The sequence below is a fragment of the Passer domesticus genome, chromosome Z, assembly GCF_036417665.1.
Source record: "Passer domesticus isolate bPasDom1 chromosome Z, bPasDom1.hap1, whole genome shotgun sequence".
NCBI lineage: Eukaryota > Metazoa > Chordata > Aves > Passeriformes > Passeridae > Passer > Passer domesticus.
Window position 1 is genome coordinate 14,461,015 of NC_087512.1, and position 13,752 is coordinate 14,474,766.

General features: G+C 41.7%; 1 long non-coding RNA gene across 1 annotated transcript; it reads left to right on the top strand.

The window, feature by feature from the left end:
* The first annotated feature begins 7,101 nt into the window (after nt 1-7,101).
* Nucleotides 7,102-13,520, top strand: LOC135290677 (uncharacterized). Its single transcript, XR_010353448.1, has 2 exons — nt 7,102-8,075; nt 8,397-13,520. It is a non-coding gene; the product is annotated as an uncharacterized LOC135290677 (long non-coding RNA).
* Nucleotides 13,521-13,752: the final 232 nt, after the last annotated feature.

The window sequence follows — 13,752 nt, forward strand, 5'->3', positions numbered from 1 at the left end:
AAATCGCCTAACTTCCTTCGTTAGGACCTGTATCAGGGCTTTTGGGGTGCGTGCCACTCACACAGTATTTCCTCCGCACGCCCGGAGGGGGGTCCTCTTTACCCCTTTGGAGGCGCCTCAGTCACCAAATCCATTCACTTCCCCCTGTTCCCGGGGGTGCGGAACCCCGGTACTGAGGGGTCCTCACTCGCTTCGAGGGGCTGAGCTGCCGGCCCTCGTCTCACTCACACACACTCGCTCGCCTCCCTCTCTCGCTGCTGGATATTCTCACCTATCCGGCGCTGCTCCGTGTCACTGTCCCAAGCCGATCTTCTCTGGTCCCGATAGCCAGCTGTCCTGCAGGTCCAGGGTGGGCAGCCGTCCCAGTCCTGGTATCCTCTTCAGGCGTGGCTATCCCAGACGAGTCCCCCAAGCTGAAATAAATGGGCAGGAGATCTTTCTCCTTTTTAATGCCTTTATCAAGAAGAATCAGCTCAAGTGGGGAGAAATCGACGGGTTGCGCCCACGCCGCCGCTGCTCCCAGGCCTGGCACGGAGAAGGAGAAATCCGCTACTCTCCCGTGAGGACAGAATCCTGAGCTCTGCCTGCAGACCAGCGGACAAAGCTGCATCATCCTCCTTCTCTGTGCCACGCCTGGGAGCAACAGCGGCGTGGGCGCGACCCGTCGATTTCTCCCCACATGAGCTGACTCTTCTTAATAAAGGCATTAAAAAGGAGAAAGATCTCCTGCACATTTATTTCACATAGGACTCTTATGAGCCTTGGAGAGAGACCCGAGGGGTGGAAATCTGTCAGTGCCTCTTTGCTTGCAGCTCAAAACACCTGGGGGTTAAGTGGTGCTTCAGGGACAACTGTACCAAAGGTGCTCTAGAAGGCTGTCCAAGAGCTTCTGAGCATAGGTTTCCTGGCACACATAAGTCATGAATATTTTACTTGCCAGATGAGCTGCTCGGCTAAAAGGCCAGCAGTGTTAACTGATATCTGCAGCAACCAAGACATTTGTGTGTGTCCCGTGGCGGTACATCATTTTTAGATATATGGTTAGTAAGTCGTGGAAATAAAACGTGTATAAAATATACTTGTGTAAAGGAAATGGGTGGTACACTGGGGGATGGAGAAATTCTTCCCCAGGATGGCGAAACTACAGCAGATGGGCAGAGAGGCATTCACAACATTTACAGTCTTAGAAAGCCTCGGCTTCAAAGGAGATGGGCATTTACAAAAGCATGCACCCATTGACACCCAAGAGATGATGGCCCAGACATGATATCTATCTGAGTTGACCAGAGCCATCAACACCTTCCATCTGAATACCAGATTCTGGGTATCGAGGAAGTGCATTATTCTATTCCCAGACGAAGTCTTTGTGCAGCCCGAACCGGAGAAAGAAACTAATTTGAATATGAAGAACTTAGAAAGAAACAAAGGCACTCTGCTGCGGGCAAAATAAATCGTATAAGAACCACTGCCTCAGAGCAGCCAGTGTGGACGAGGCGGATTTGGTGCTAGTGAGGCCAAACCCACGTCCACCCAGCTCGCCTCCCGGGGTGTTACGCTGTCCGATTGATTGGTGGCTGTCGGGACTGTATTACAGTAGCGAAATAAATTCTATTTTTAATTTTTTATTAAAATTGGCTATTTTTCCTTTTTCATTTATAACAATTTGGTGACTAGCCTGACGTGATTTGATAAGGATTCCAGAGTCCCATCTCGAGGTCCGGGCGATGCCCTGCTGAATTCAGCAACAGAAGGAGATTGGCATAACCCAGCGGAACCGATCAGATTATACAAACTTTTTGTAGCCTAAAAACTAAGCCACCATCAAAAGGTGGGAACAGGCCCAGAGCTCTTGAGGATGCAGATAGTTCTCTGTGGAAGCCGGCTATTTTACTCGTAAAAACGACGTGCACGAAGACTCCACGCAGGAAAACGAACCGTAAGTATCACGTGGTTGAGTGGTGAGTGATCGAGTGTGTGTGTGAGACGTGATAAATATCACTAAGAGAGTGTGGACCCCAAGACTGCAGTTCCACTCTTCCGCAAGGAAAGTGGTCGGTTGTGGGGGAAGCGCGTCGGAAGCTCATTTGGAACACACACACCAACCCGAAAAGCCCTGGGAAATTGAAGGGTGGGGAAAAGGGGGTTGTTTGATCGATCACGGACTGGATCGGGAGGAACAACAGGACCTCACTGGATCCAGGGAACAGGTAAGAGAGCTCACTAGTTTGTTGACCAAAAATCCGCAGTTCGGTTCGCTACGTGACTAGTAGGTCAGCAATGGGTTTTTTGTGGTATACAAGTAAAAAGGAGAAAACCAGTTCTGCAATTAAATAGGCCTAACGGAGGTAAGTGAGGTGTAAAATATGGGGTTGAAAAAGAGTAAGATCCAGGAAAAGACCCCTGATAAACCAGGGAGAAAGGGAAGGTTTGATCTCCCTGACATTCCAAGGTACAGTCCTCTGGGATGGATGTTAGAACACTGGGAAGACTGCCCTACGAGAAGGCAGAAATCTAAGAAAAAGGCAGTCTACTACTGTATGGAGAAGTGGGCTGATGTAGAAATCAGAAAACGTATATTTTGGCCCACATTCGGGTCATTTAACAAAGAAATATGTAGGGCATTAGGGGAGTTTGCGTTTGAGGAGGGGTCTAATGAGGAGGAAATGGAATATGCTCGGATATGGGAGTACGGTAGTGTCGAGTTGTTCCCCGTTAGAGCACGTAAACAACCAAAGGAGTCGGTAAAGACTTGGGAACCTTTGGAGAATCGACCTCCCTCGTACAGAAACCATCGGATGCAAGGACCTCTCCCCAAACCCGAGAACCCCAGACACTGCCCGGTAACACGGCAGGCACCACCACCCAAACTCCCGCAGGAGCCAGTGCCAGCGATCCCCTCCCCATTGGAACGGACCCTGTCCCTTCTACCTCCTCCCACGCAACCCAAAGAGAACACTGCAGGGGCAATCCATCAACAGGGAAAGAATCCCCACCCGCCAGCCGCATGAGATGTAAGACGTAAGAAAGTACACACAGACAATAGCGAAGACGAGGAGGGACAGCCGGGACTTTTTCTGCTCAGAGAGGTCTCAACTGCTCCGGGGGTCATTGGTTATGTAAACGTGCCAATAAATTCAGGCGATGTGCGGGCATTCAAAAAGGAAATGGGGAAAATCATGGATGATCCCTTGGGGGTGGCAGAGCCACTAGATGAATTTTTGGGGAATAGCATTTATTCGTATGATGATATGTGTGCTATTATGAGATTGTTGTTTAATGCTGAGGAGCGGAATATGATATGAGTGGCTGCAATAAAAGATTGGGAACACAGAAACCCACAAGGGCGGAGCAGGGAGGTTAAATGGCCCAACCAAAGGCCATCCTGGAATGCCCAGATAGAAGAAGATAGTCAAAAGGTGATAGAACTAAGGAACATGATTATCCAAGGTATCCGAGGGGCGGTACCAAAGGGGCAGAATTTGGCGAAAGCCTTGGGGGAATGCCAGGGGAGGGACGAGACTCCTACTGAATGGCTAGAAAGACTGAGGAAGAGTCTCCAAATGTATTTGGGTACTGACCCTGACTCCTCGGTAGGAGTCATATTATTAAAGACACAATTCATGGCAAAATCATGGGAGGATATACGGAAAAAGTTAGAAAAATTAGAGGACTGGCAGGAAGGGTCATTGCAAGAGTTGCTGCGGGAGGCTCAAAAGGTGTACGTGCTGCGAGAGGACAAGAAGCAAAAGCTGCAGGCTAAGGTCCTAGTAGCAGCAGTCCGAGAAGCACAGAAACAGGAAAAAGATCCCACCGCGGGAGAAGCGGCACGTACTTGGAAACCTTCGAGAAAGCCTGCGTATCCTCCGAAGAAACCTGCACTCCGGCAGAGGGAGGTGCCGGAGTGCTATTACTGCAAACAGAAGGGACACTACCAAAAGGAATGCAAGAAAAGAATGAAAGACGAGAAGATGTTCCAGGAGGATTAGAGGTGTCAGGGGCTTTTTAATTTGGGGTCTGTAACATCAAGAGAGTGTTGAGATCAGCGGAAGAAATGCAGCACTCAATATGAGTGATCAGCAAATCTCAGAACTTTATTGATAGGCACATACATTTATATTGGTGTTAATGAGGTTAATACATATTGCAAAAGGCAAGCTCATTATTGGTTAGTTACTTATCAGCTAACTACGCCTACCTTAGCATTCTTGTGACTACTATGGTGCAGCTGTTCTCATCTTTCCTTCATATTTCTAATGAACGATCCTCTCCCCCATCCTGATGTTGCACCAAGGGCACAGTGCCCTTGCCTGATTTAGACACTGACTGCTGGCTCCTACACCTATCTCCTTCTTCCTTAACTAACTGTATTATGTCAGTGTGACCTTTGTCAGCTAGCCAGCTGTTCACAAAATCCTCCACAATTGAGCAAAAGGGCAAGTCAATGGATCATAGACAGCAGGCTGCTAAAATATGAATTGACATTAATCAATATTGAAAATTTAGAATTAGCCACTACAAACGTTAAAAACCCGGCCCAGTTCTAAGATGGGCACCCACAAGAGAATTTAGAACATTGTTATATAGAGGCAAGTGATCTACAGACCAAAGTAAGGGAAGACTTGCAAAAGCAGCCACTACCGGAAGGAGAGGTATTATTTGTTGATGGTTTTTCCAGGGTAATTGAAGGCGAGAGAATATCAGGATATGCAGTACATAGGTGGAAAAAGTATGGACATTATAGAAAAAGGGAGGCTGCCAGCAAAATGGTCTGCACAGTGTTGTGAAATTTATGCCTTATTAAAAGGATTGAAGCAGCTACAATAACATAGGAACTATCTACACTGATTCAAAATATGCCGATGTGGTGGTACATACATTTGGCAAAATCTGGGAGGAAAGGGCATTTATAAATTCAAAAGGCAAGACCCTAGTCCATGAAAAATTTATAAAAGAAACATTAGAAACTTTAAAAGACCCTCTAGCAATTGCAGTAGTACATATTAAAGGGCATCAGAAAGGGAATTCTATAGAAGAACAAGAAAACAATCTAGCCAACCGGGTAGCTAAAGAAGCTGCTTTAGAAAAGGAGGAGCAAATTTCTACAACTAGTAGACATGGGGGACAAAGGTCATGAGGAAATCCCAATCTTTAGTGAACGAGAACAAAAAGAATTACAAAAACATGGGGGAACTAAAGATGAGAAAATGGACAGTGCCAGATAGGATTCAGATTTTAAACAAAGCTCTAGCCAGAAGAATTTTACAAAACCTGCATGCTTCAACACATTAGGGAACACAAGCACTTTGCAACCATTTTCTGCAAATTTATGTATGCATAAGAATATTTGAAGTTGCTAAAGTAATCACAAGAGATTGTATAATTTGTCAGAGAATAAATAGGAAGGTAATGAGAAAAGCGCCACTGGGTGGAAGAAAGTTAGCCTAGAGACTGTTTCAAAGTGTATAGGTAGATTTTACCGAACTTCCCCAGTCCAAAGGTTTAAGTATTTATTAGGAATAATAGATAATGTAACTCATTGTGTTGAGGCATTTCCAACTGCAAGAGCTACAGCAGGCATAGTTAGTAAGACTTTGCTTAAACAAATTATACCAAGATATGGAATTGTAAACATCATTGATAAGGAGAACTCAGACCTTAATAACCCCAAAGAGCCAGACCTTTATACCTTCTTTTGTATTTAAAACTAAGTATTGATATTATTTATAATCCTTCCTTTTCTGTTTTCTAGTTTTTGTGAGGTGCTCATCCAAAAACATGGCTTGGAACAAGTTTGCCATGTTGTTCCTGTAGATACAGCTGCTAACCAGCGAAGTGTAGATTGTGCCCCAGCCCAAACAAAACATTGGGGTTACCCTAGCCTGTGTGCTTCAGAGAGACCATCTATGTTTGTCTATGGCCTCAGCAGATGACCCCATGTCAACGTGCCTGGTGGGAATCCTGTCCGCATTTGATCAATAACCATCAAAAATTCGGGCCCTCATGGAACAAAAACCCCTCTATGATTTACCGTCCTCATATTCCGTTTACCAACCCATTGTTTTTTTTGGAAAAAGTGGTCCGCCAAGTTGCCCGCACTCAAGAATGATCCTCCTGAGTTCGAATTTTTAGGTTCAGCCAAAGCCCCATTGTGTATTCAGTTTAATTTTAAGCCTTATTTCTACCCTGAAAATTATACCTCAGTTAAGGTGTACCAGAAGGCGTTTCAAGCGGCATTGTGGTGCAAAGAAATCATGCACCAAAATCTTCCTTCCAGTGAATGTCAGGTGCCCTTGAAACTTCTGAAGGGAACATTTTTAATTTGTGGGCAGAGGGCCTTGGGTAGGGATCCCATCTCACCTTATTGGAGGTCCATGTATCATAGAGCAGCTATCCCTGTTTTTGCCCAACACCACTCAAATTTTAAATTGGCAAACTAAATTAAATAATTTGGGTTCTCAAAAAGTAAAACGCAATGCGATGCAATTGGATGAGCATTGTGACTCAAATGTAGTAACCTGGTCCAAACCTGCAAAGGCTGCAGTGTCAGCATTTTGCCTTGGGTCGCTGCAGCAAAAGCACTTGGGGAATTTGGCCACCTCGAGTGCTGGGTTGAAAACAGGCCAATTTAACATCCAGCACACTCAGTGACCTCCTAGAGGATGAAGAAGCAACAAGGAAGACGATGCTGCAACATCAAGCAGCCATAGACTTTCTACTTCTAGCGCATGGGCATGAATGCCAAGAATTTGATGGGCTGTGTTGTTTTAGTATTTACGACAAGAGCCAAAACATCCACACCTCGATCAACCAAATCAAAGAGCTAATCAAGCAAGTTAAAGAAGAAACAGGAGACTGGTTTTCTAACTTGTTCAGCAGTTGGGGTACTGCTGTCAAGATGGGTAACCTCTCTCATCAAGATATTGGTTTAGTACTTTTAGTTATATTCTTAATCTCTGTCACTGTTTGAATTATTAAAAAATGTTTTCTTAAAACAACCGCAACTGAAAAACCTACTTCACCAAGATCCTTGTGGGCCCAAATCCACTTTAAAGTCCACATCAGTGACCACCAGCAGTAAACTTTGTCAAGTTCCCCCAAAACAACAAACTGTCAAAACTAAACAAAAAAGGGGGAATTGTTGTGGTTTGTTTTTGGATTTCAACTGTTTAATTTGTAATATGTTAGATTTTCCTGTGTTAGGAAATGGTTCGTTCCATACCCCCTTCTTCAGTTTCCCAAATGGTTCTTCCCAGAGTTGTTTACCCATATTTTCCCACCTTTCCTTATGCCAGTCCCCATGTCAATCTCCTCCACCCCTCCCATGTTTGCAAATTCTCTCTTGTCAGTCCTCTAAACCCAGCCCCTGCAGCTCATCTGTTATGGTTTGCTACACCCCTTTAGCCAGAAAATTCCATGTCAGTTATGCTGTTTCCCTTCACCTATTTTCCAAATACGTTTTCACTCCTCCCTCCTTCTTCCTCATTGGTGTTAAGTTGATGTGAACCCACTGCATGCTCCTCCTTGCTAACCCTGACTGGTTTGAAAGCAGTCTCCGCTCTTGAGACTGCCCCCCTTTATAAACTGCTGTAATCCTGTTGTCACTGCTCCCCTGTGTGTGCTCCGAGTTTGTTTCTTTTTAACATCCTGGCACTTCTCCCTCCAGGGAAGAATAAACATCTTGAAACTTTGCTGCCAGAGAGTCCCTCTCTCTCTTTTTACCACTCAGCATCAACGAGGAACCTCTCCGGGTGGCCACCTTCAGCCAGGCCAAGTGGAAGGAGAGGTTCCAGCCAAAAGGCCGAACCACTACCCCTGGCCCCAGCTAAGGAGCTCAAGGTGGGGAGCAGCCACTTGGTGGTGCCGCTTGGAGGAAATGGGCTGAGCAGCTAGCTGGTTACGAGGCTCGCCCTTTCTCCCAGGATCCAGGCGCGGTGTCACCAATTGACTTCAAAATTCATTTATTCCAGCCAGGAGATTGGGTTTTAATAAAAATATGGAAAGAACAGCCATTAACCCCCAAGTGGGAAGGTCCCTTCTGAATCCTCCTAACTACTGAGACAGCAATAAGGACACAGGTAAGAGGATGGACCCACATCACAAGACTTAAAGGTCCAGTACTGGCCCCCTCCGAAAGGAAAGTGGTCAATACATCAGACACCAAACGAACTTTGAAAAGGAAACCTTAAGAAAAATAAGATAAGGAGAAGACCAGTTTTTAACCTGTTATGAACTGTTGAAATATTATTCATCAATTACTGTCTATTACCTAAGTATTTATTCTTACTTGTTTTTAATGTTAAAGTTAAAAGCTATTTATAAATAGACGTATTATTTATTAATTGCAATTTAAGTATTTATTGTAACTCATGTTGAATTTCTGCTATTTCCCATTACAGGTCCCAAAGAAGAGAGCTTCCTCCCTCTCATATAGTAATCAGGCCCTAAAAAGAAAAGTAAAAGACAATATATGAGGGGGGAAGGGAGTTACTGCAAAGCAAAGTAACGTAAGATCACATTACAGGGGGAAAGACTGGGTCAGGAAACAGTCTTGCCACAAGACAGATACACCACAGACCCTCCCAAAAGGCAATGAGAAACATGGAAGTTGGGAGAGTGCCGTGTGCCAGACCCCTGTTGGTGTTCAGGCTGCTAACAATAATAAACATCCAGGGAAGCCGGATGGACCCCTGTGACGGGTACTACTAGCCACTCTATGCAGGAGACTCTTGGAGTGCCATCCTAAGAGTCTATACGAATCCTGATTATACAAGCCCTGACTGTATTGACTTTTCCCAATTAAAAATATGTAAAGGGCAGCAAAACCTATTGGCTCTCCAAAAATATGGCAAATCATAAAAAAAACTGTTGGGAGAATGCCCTATGAAGGCAAAATGGATATGTTCAGAGAAAAACTTCAAGAAAAAGTTGGAGAAAAAGAGAATCCATGAACCAGACTTAATAAAAGAAAGGGAAGTGAAAGGGGTAATGAAGAAAGGGATGGGACTCAAAATCATAAGTAGGAAAAATTTATTTTTAGACCTATTGAAAGGATAAATTATGAATTTAATATAATTAACTGTTGGATTTGTGGAAACACCAGAACAGCAGGAATGTAGCCATGGGAAGGAGTAGCACTGAGTCCAAAAGAAATCCTAAAACTAATTAAGAACCAAATGAAAAGTCAAAGATCAACACCTGAGTGAGATGGGCGGAATGATGAAGAGGTGTGGAATTTAAACTCAGAAGTAGTAGGTGAAGAATGTTTATGGAGGAAGAGATCTTCTAAGTTTATTTCATATATGGGTGAGTTATTCTGTAAATGATAGCTGGTCAGTAATGATGCCCATCAATGGTGGATTCCCAGAGCCCCTCACCTATATTGGTCTAAGAAACCAAAACAAGGGTGTTCTTACATCCAAAAAGAAAAGTTATATGAACGTTCCTCTAAAGATCCTAATACTTTTCAGTATGAACCTCAAATACATAAATTTTGGAATAAAAATGCAATCACTTCTGTAGAACATCACAAATTTTGGAGGGCTCCAAAGGAGTTATTTTGGCTTTGTGGTACAATAGCATACGTTATATTACCTAAAGATTAGGCAGAAAGTTGTACCTTAGGAATTTTAAGGCCTTCTTTCTTTCTACTCCTGAGAGATGAAAGTCAACACCTTGGAATGCTCTTACATGATGAATTAAAGTGTAAGAAAAGAAATCTAATTGGCAGATCTCAAAGGTGGGGGGAATAAGAGTGGCTCCCAGAAAGGATAACTGAAACATATGGCCCCGCCATTTGGGCCCAGGATGGATCATGGGGATACAGAACCCCCATTTATATGTTAAATAGGATTATCAGATTACAAGCTGTGTTAGAAATTATATGTAATGAAACAACCTTAGTCCTAGATATACTTTCTGCCCAAAACCGTCAAATGAGAACTGCAATTTATTAAAATCAGTTAGCTCTAGATTATCTATTGGCAGAAGAAGGGTAGGGGTCTGTGGTAAATTTAATTCATCAAAATGTTGTATTGAAATTGATGATCATGGAGATCTCATTAAAAACATCACCACCAGAATTAGAAAACCGGCACATGTACCCATCTAAAGATGGACCCTGCTAATAAAATCCAATTGGTGGGACAGCCTTTTAGGAGGAGAGTGGTGAAAGAAAATTTTACTTGTTGTAGGACGGGACTTGATAAGTATTACTTTACTCCTCTGTGTTATACCTTGTTTGATTCGGTTAATAACGTAACATTGTTCAGAATTCCCTAGAAAGATTAAGTGATGAGAAGATTAAAAAGCTCATGATAGTATAAGAAGAAGAACAAGAGAAGGACTCAGAAACTGCCAAAAAAACTTATAAGAAATACCAGATATTAAAAAAATTCTACCAAGCCTATGAAAGTCGTGTTTAAAGAAAAAGTTTGATGTGGGCTAAAGCCTAATCAAAGATTTAGAGGGAGGAGTTGTTATAAATGAATTCATTTTCTTCAGTAGAGTTACTAACGGTTGATTATTATAATGAATTATAGTAGATTGTTAATTAATATAATAAGTTGTTATATAATTTATGTAAAAAGTTAAAGAGTTAAATATACGGTTATTTAAATATAAATAGAGATACTCTACAGAGAAGAAGGGGCTAAGTAATAAAGTGCAATAATAAGAATCTTCTAGAAAAGTTACATCATAAGGTGATGACAGCAGCTCGAACTACAACTGGAGACAGAGCCACCCAATAAGATTGCTGTATTCCAAAATGATTGGTCAGGACTGCACCATTTTATGGAACTATCATAGAAACGACCAAGAAAACGACCAATCGACAAGAGGATCCAGAGCGCACAAATCGAGTAACCCCAAGAGACTTAAAAAACCCTGGGTGCAGAGCACCCGGGGCCTTTTGCTGGTACCTTGTGTTCCGAGAAGCACCTTGTTACACAGTACTGTTTCAGGTACCCTGGCTTGTTGCACAGGCCCTAAGTTTACCTTGGGGCCTCGTCTTCTGTTGTTCTCAGTTGTAATAAACAGGCACTATTTCTTTTCAAAGCCATCAGCCTCCTTTTAATTTCATTTTGCCTGTTTACAACATAATTGTACCAAAAGTTTTGATTCTTATACACAGGGGGATAGGGAGAAACATTTTTAGAGTGATTCCTTCCTGTGTATTTAAAATGAACACAAAAATCCAATTTCTCAGAACCCAGGAATTCTAATTCTTGGGCTTCCACCAAGGGTGTTTCAGGAGGGTAAGGGATACAATTTGATATTATTTGGTTTGCTTTCAAAAATATTTAGTGTAAATATAGTGTAAAGTTCTGGAGGTGCTATATTCCCCCCTAATTTTTTGGTTTTTAATAGCATGTGTGTTTATGAACATGAAGGTGACATGAAAGCAATAACAATATGTAATAAAAGAATAAACCTATACTAAAAATGGTAAAATAGTAGTAAAAATTAATCAGATAATAGATACAATTAGTAGCATGTGAAAAATAAGATGGTGATTTAAAATAATACATGATCAATTTTTAAAGTATTGTACTATTACTTAGAGTCTGTAGTAATTGGAAAGCTTATTTTTTAAAGTGAGGGCTTGAAAAATCATTCCCCAGATAAGATGTCCAAGTTCACCTTAAAAGGAGGTTTAGCTATTATAGGTCCAAATTTGCTAGGTCAAAATTACTTGAAAATAATTTTGGAGCAGAAAATTTTCTCTACTAGTTAAGGCCAGGACTTGGCCAGGGCCTGGGCTTTTAACTGGAAGAGTCTTTTTAATACATTTTAGAAACCTCTTAGTAATAGTAATTAGAAAAATAATATATGTCTTATAAATAGCTATATAATATATGTCTTATAAATAGCTATGCAACAATAAGTCAAGGTTTGTAAAGTAGCTGGCTTTCTCATTTCTCTTTGGTTAGTCAATGGTACCATAGACAAATAAAAAATGAATAAAGTAATGCTTGTTATATAAAGTCAGTGAATTCACATCATAAGATTAACAACATAATAAGGCTTACTAATACATCAGTAGAAACTGTCTTAAGAAACTGAAGTTGCATTTGCTAGACATTTATGCATATATGACATTAAAGCAAAAAAAAAAAGTAAAAAAGGAAGCATTAAATAAGTCATAACTGTGATGGACAAGTTTATAAGTTAATGCTATTGAAATTGTTACTGTTAATGTGAAGTTGCAATAAGTTAAGTGCATTAATTATGTTGTTGTTAAAATGTAAAACCTTTAATGTTACTGTTGACCTGAAGTTGTAATAAGCAAAGTTGTTGTTATGATGTTAAACCTGTTAGTTACCTCCACTGTTAATCCCCTCATTTCACACCTACCCTTGTTATCCCTGTCAGGTGCTGCCTCCACTGCTCTCTAAAATGGCACCGAGATAACCTCTCTGGGAAATATGCAAATTAAGGGGAAGTCAAGGGAATCTGACTAAAGACCCTAAAACCAACAAGCTAAACCAAAATTTAAGAAACTAAGTGAAGGGTTCTCCTGGCAAAAAGTACTCCTACTCCATTAGTGAGGTTTTAAAATCACTGTAACCTAAACGGAACAGAGTCAGGAGTTAGGACGCTAGACTTCAAGCAAAGCAGTTGTCTTCCTAGGCACGCTCGTGAGGACGGAAGCCCCAGTTCTGCTGTGCAGCAAAACTGCATCACCTCCTCCTCTGCGTTGCTACAGGGAGCAGTGGCGGTGTGCGCGACTACTCGGACCCCCACCCAGAGCTGATCATCTAATAAAGGCATCAAAAAGGAGAAAGATCTCCTGCCCATTCATTTCAATAACTATAATGGTCATAATATGGAATTGTTTCTCATTCTTCAGTATGTTATTCTCCAAACTACAGAATTAGCTTTTGCATGTTTGATTAATTGAGAATTAAATTAGAAAAAGTTATTGTGGTTGTTGATGAACTGATGATTACCATGTTCAATCCTGTTATTAGTTAGTACCCACAAGTTCTAATTGTATGTTAAATACATTACCCCTTGTAAGTGTGCCTTTTCCATAAGTTCTAATTGTATGTTAAATAGCGCTTTTAAGTGTGCCTTTTTCCAGAAGCGGAGACAGCCAACCCTCACAAACAGCAGTTTAAGAGTTAATTTTAGTCCCTGACCATTGGTCTGCAGCTAAGCTCTGTGACAACAGGAATTTAAATGAGGAACTTTCCCACCTTTGAAGCAGATGACATCATTCCAGAAATCTGTCCCCTAACAAGGAGCAAGCCATTGGCCAGAGAACGTGACCTCATGAACACTCTCACCAATCATAGTAAACCTTAGAGGCTGGACTATGGGTGTTCCTGGCAGGGGGCAGAGGAGTTAAAAAACCCAGACACAGACTGACAGGGGTCTTTCTCTCTCAGACTAGCCAGGGTAAATGTCCTACACTGGGATCATAAGGCAATATGAGATTAGAGATTTTATAAAAACAAGACCGGAGTGAAAGAATCTCTGCTCCCGGGCACATAGCCTACTTGGCTCAGAGTCTTTAATCCCCTGGTTCCCAGTTTAGTCATTTCTATTAAAAATTAATTACAAATATTTTTAATTAATCTTTTTATAATAAATAGCTTTTTGGTTTAATTCCAAGAGTTGTTCTCATTCCTAACAAGTATTACTTATAAAAATAAAACAGCAAAACCTATTATTTCTATAACAAAATAGCATTATCTTGTAATTTAAATGAGCAAATTTGGTGTGTTGTGTTTTAGTTGTACTAAGTTG